Consider the following 6,000-nt stretch of genomic DNA (forward strand, 5'->3'; position numbering starts at 1 on the left):
TTCCACTTATTTACCAATCTCTATTGTTGCAAATAGGTTGTCTTCGACTTGGCTTCTAGACATAGGTGGGATTCTCTCACCAAATAACAACATATCAATGAGATATTTTTGTTGCATCATGTGCAACCACTCATCACTAGTTAATTATTCTTCATCAAAGTTAACATCAACAATTTCAATTGTTGGATCCACCAAACCACTTGTTGCTCCATTGGTAGCTCGATCTATGTCAAACTCAGTTGGTGCTAGTTCACAGACTACTTCATGAGCAGTTCCAATTTGTTCTTCATAACATGTTTCTATAGCAACAAATTCAACCTTTAATTATTCTTCAAACATGGCACTTTTCATATTTCCACAATCAATCCATGTTTCCAAAAAGAGACCACAATGTCATCAACATAATTTTCATCCACTCTATGGTGGAATATATGAGTATGTATGTGCTCATTAACAATTTCAACTTCACCAAAGTCATCAGTTGTCATTGAATTCACGAGAGATGAACTCTCGACTCCAAAAACCATTACTTCATATGAAAAAATCTCTTTCTGTTAGACAATATTTTGTCATGTCTCCTACACTACCCTATGAAATACACTGAAGTTCCTGAAACATGACCATTATGCAGTGTACCCATTCATGTATACAGCTCAGATCCCTCTTAAGACATTGATTGGAAAACGCCTTGAGCTTTCCCTGAAGAAATAACTCTAAAACCCTAAATTGAGAATCATCACTCTTATAAGGCTTAAAACAGCGATGGTCGCGTGTTGCACTGTGCTTGACCAACGATGGAATCCCTTTGTTCCCTTTCATACTTGTGATGATCCCAAAGAGGTAATTTTCCCAAAGAGGATGAGAAACTTCATGATCTAGAAGCTTCTAGAGCGACGAGCTAAAGATTGTTTGGCATAGATGAGGTCAAATCCTCCCAACTTGGCCTCTTGCTCTTATCCCTATGAGCAACCTCCTTGAGATGAGGGCCTAATATTATCTTTGGAGAGGTCCTAACTCCCTTTACCAACCTATAAATTCATCCTCTCCCATTCCCAAATGGTTGGTCTATGTCTATTTGCACCCTTACGCTAAGATTGTGGCTAGAGGCTATTCATTTGACTTGGAGAAGAAGTGCTTGGAAAGTTCTTGGCTTGGACTTGGATTACCACTCAAGTAGAGCCTATCAACATCAAGGATTTGGTTGTAAGCTTCCCTTTATTTTCTAATAATACATAACTGATGGTTCATCTTCCCAAAATGCATATGTTCATGTATCACTTAGCTTGACATTCCTTGATCAGTTAAGTAGGTTGCTATTGGATTTTATATTTTTTTTGGAATGCCTTATTGTGTCTTGATCACTTGTGCAAATGCATAAACATTGAGAGAAGTAGGTACAAGCTCGGGATACAGGCAGTTCAAGGTCTTCAAGAAAGGAGATCAAAATAGCATCAAAACGAGGTATGTCATCTCCTTCGTTCTTCTTTTCAATTGTAATCTAGGAACATGTCTAGTTGATTGTCACTTCAGTTGCTAGACCCACTCATTGGGCTAAAGGGATCGTCTCTGTCCGAAGAGAAGATTTACCTTCACAACAAAATGGTGACTCCGTTGGGGAGCCTATGATCCATTCCATCAAATCCTTCACCTTGTTTTTGTGATGAGTTTGACCAACCGTCCAATCCCAAACTTGTTTTTTTGTCTGTAACTATTTTCACTTCATGGTAATTGCTTGAAGGTTCTTGATTTGTGCTACTCTTGAAGATTTTTTGTTTTTTCTTTATCTTTCTCGACCATCATGATTTTGGCCCTCACATTTGTGATGACGTTGCGGATATGTTGATTACAATAGCGATAATTGTTGCTTTTCTTTTAACAGGTGCGATGATAACAAAGGTTAAAGAAAATTAGGGTTTGTCTTCTTATTTTCAGTTTTTGTCCCCTGTCAGTGGCTTAACAATGTGATTTTAGTGTCCTTGTCTTTCTTGACATGTTTGTCTGATCACAATTGCCTCTTTATTTGGTTTTAAGTGTGTTTGGAGCTTGATCAACCTTCTAGGGTTTTAGGTCTTCTAGGTCATCCTTCATTCACTTATTGATCTTCTCTTCAAAGATCAATTACCTGCGTTAAAGAGTCTTTTGTGTGTTTAGGTTTCAATTGCAAATCAGTTTTGGTTCTTGAATCTTAAGTTATTTTCATTAGTGTTGGCTTGAGTAGATATTGTGAAATTCTCTTAAGTTCCATTTGAGAAACAATAGATTACAAATTGATTGTCTCATTTGAACTAAAAGGAAATGTTTTCTTTGAGTTTTGTGTTTCGAAAAGAGAAAGTGAAAGTGTTTATCTTTTAAGTAGTTTTCAAAGCATTTTTTGCACTCAAATCATTAATGTGAAAGAGATTTTCATGTTTTTTGGCTTGCTTGCATTCTCTTTCGCTTTTTTGCACTAGATTACATTGATTTCACTAAAGTAAAAAAAGAAAAAATCATTGCATTTTAAGGTAGATTACTTTAAGATCACTTTTTAGCATTGCATTTGTTGTGAAATGAAAAGATTAGATTTCATTTTTTGGATTTAGCATTGGAAATTCTCGTTGATGCATGGATCATTAGTTTCATGCATGATTTGGGTGATTTTCTTCCTTACATAGATATCTTTCATTGAGATGAAGGATTCAATTTCATCATCTAGTTGCATTCTAGGAACAAGTAACATCGTTAAGGCCTTGAAATCGAAACATAATTTTAAGATTAACTTTAAAAATCTATCAATCAATCTAAGGAGCATTTGAAACATTAACACTTCATACTTAGTGGTCTAGGCTAGAGACGCATTCCGACATCTTTAAAACTTAGCAGCTATCTTTCGCTCTTGCATTAGACAGTGCTATCACGGACTTGTGATACTTGTACTATTGATTATATAAAGGGAGACCCTCATAGGTTTCAAACCTTTATCCATAGGAAGTCGAGTTTGCCACCCTGTAAATGTGATACACCAAACACAGCATTCAAGTAGATTGCCTACACGTACGTCAAGTCCTTGGTAAATTTATTTGTTGAGGTGTATATTGCAGTTCACGGCTACCTGGTACTCCTTTTGCCTAGAGTCACCTAAGTAGTCATTTCGATATTTTTTGACTCTTTAAATTTGAAAATAGCATCGAGCACTTGTCCTTTCAAGCTCGCTAAACCAACGAAAGTAGCTAGAGTTACCTTTTAGTCCTTTTATCGACTCTAAAAGATGAAAAGGAAAATTTTTTGTTTCTAAAAATAACTACCCCCGATAAACATGTTGAATCCAAGTAGTTGTTTCTTGGACCAATATTGATTAATTCCCTATTAATTTCAAGATTGTTAATAAGTCCTCAACGAATCTCGTTTCCTTTTCTGCTCTTGAGAGGAAGTCATCGTGGCTGAACCATTGAGTTCATCCCACATTTCCCCTTCATTGTCTAATACTGAAGGGTCCTCCCAAGGATTTCATTTGAAGCTTCCTAAGTCACTTGAAGATCAAGGTTTTGAACTTGGGATTATTCCAATTATTCAACCTATGTCTTCTCATCCACCTCCATTGGATTCCTGGTCACCTCAAGAATATGGTCCTGAGACCCCAGACAATCCTGTTCAGACTCCTGAAAGTCGGCAGACCCCTAAGAGTCCACAGGGGCTTGTTATTCATCCCTCGAATCCGTTATTCAATTCTATTGTGATATCTCCTTAGCATCCGTACAGCCCTTACATTGGCCTGGTATTCCTTTGGAGTTATCTCCTCGCACATTTCAGATTCCTCATCACCAGTTGTTTCCATCTATGGATTCATAAGGTGAAATCCAAACCTCTTCTTCAGGTCATTCAAAAGTTTCCGCTACTCATACTCCTCATGTCAACGATGAAAAAGGGTATGAATTTCCTCCATAAGGCTTTCCTTTTACAAGAAGAGTCCCATCTCTCACTTTTCCTAAAACTAGTGGACCCATGCTTCCACTTGGTTATACAACCTTAGCTCAGTTAGTTTCGGGTACTCCTAGTGCTTCATCTTTGTATTGAAATCCCATTTGGTCTTCAAATGATATGCCTACATCAGGTTCGTTCATTCCAAACACAACATCTCGAACTTTTGTACAAATTGTTGTCATGTCAAGTCATGTTCAACCTACGATTCCATTGCAACCTATATCTTCGTTTCAACCGACCCTTCCGGTACAACTGATTGTTTCAGGTCAGGTTTCAGTTAGTTCTTCTACCCCTCAATCAAGTGGATAGAATGTGCCACTACCTGGGGGGCAGGATCTGAATATTCCTCTTGTGTCAGGTGAAGCCCATGTGAGTGGATTACAAACTCACATGGTTGGGCTTAATCAACCTTATTATTGTGGTATTCCCAACCGTGTTGGTCCATATGGGTCAGGTAACATCCAATATCAACAACCTTATATGGCTCAGATTCCACTCGAACAGGCTTATGTCCCATATGGTTCGCAAGCCTTAGTTAATTCATCTTACATTCCTCAAGAAGGAGCTTATTTCCAGCCTATTCAATCTGCTATTCATAGTGGATATGGCCAGATTCAATTCAAAAATTACCAATACCCACAGGGTATATCCCAAGGAATTGTCCAACAACCTTTGCAACAGCAAGGACAACCTTTGCAACAGCAAGGACAACCTTTGCAGTAGCAAGGAAAACCTTTGCAGCAGTAAGGGAAACCATTACAGCAGCAAGGGCAACCATTGCAGCAGAAAGGGAAAACATTGCAGTAGTAAGGACAACTGTTACAGTAGCAGGGGCAACCTTTTCCACAGTCTCAGCAGCCTTTGCAGCAGAAAACTCATTTTTTCAATAGTCTACTCAACCTTTGTACTCGCAAGGACAACCTTTGCAGCAACAAGGTCAACCTTTACAACAGCAAAGTCAACCTTTGCAGCAACAAGGTCAACCTTTGCAACATCAAGAATCATATGTGTATCAGCAAGGCCAAGCCTTGCAAACACAAGGTCAAACCCTGCCGTAGCAGCAGCAGCAAGGCCAATCTCTTTTTGTTCAAGGTCAATACATGCAACATCCTTACAATCCTTCTGTTGCCTATAATGTTTATCCTCCTTATGGTTATCAGTAACCTTTGGTAGGTTAATGACACCCCTATCCTGGACAGAATCTTCCCTATGGTCAAGGTAACCCTCAGTGGGGACAAAGTCAAATCCCATATGGTCAAAATCCTCCACTGTGGTGGAAGAATCCTTACCAATAGGGTTGGAATCCATAGTTTGGGTCTCCTCAAAGACCCTACATTCCTTTCAATACGCAATTTCCCTTTTTGGCTACGTTGGAGCTGCCTGATGTCTCACAGCTCACAAATGATCCTATTCTTCATTTGTCTTATTGGCCTCTAGTTCCGACTACCAAGCGATTGCCTAAAGTTTGAAGGAAAGTCTAAAGAGGACCCGCAAGCCCATGTGATGACATATCACTTATGGTGTTCCTATAATTACTATGTTGACGATTCTATTTGTCTTCGTCTCTTTTAGAGAACCTTAACAGGTGTTGCTGCAAAATGGTATATTAATTTGCCTCAAGCTACTTATGGAAACTTTAATTCTTTAGCTATGGCCTTTCTAACACACTTCCAATTGTCAGTTTGGTATGAAACTGGCACTCATTTTCTCACATCCCTTAAGCAAGATACCGCGACCCACATTTCTGATCATATCCATGAATGGAGACATCAGCGTCGCGTCATAAATTTTGATATTGCTGATGAGTTTTTGACGGAATGGTTCACAAAATCATTCGTGAACAATATTGCTAAGGATAACGCTATGGGTGGATGTGTCACTAAGGAACAAGCTATTGCACGTTCTCATTATCTAGACCTAGTCTATTCACAATATGGCATGGTGTATGAAATGTTGTCTGACGCTCCAAGACCATATTCAGATCCAGCAGCCTCCAAGTCTCCTGATGTACCACCATGTTGATGTTGTAATTGGTTATGTGTC

The sequence above is a fragment of the Pinus tabuliformis genome, chromosome 7 (assembly GCF_031772625.1).
Source record: "Pinus tabuliformis cultivar Carrire ecotype Pingquan chromosome 7, CPIR1, whole genome shotgun sequence".
NCBI classification, from domain to species: Eukaryota; Viridiplantae; Streptophyta; class Pinopsida; order Pinales; family Pinaceae; genus Pinus; species Pinus tabuliformis.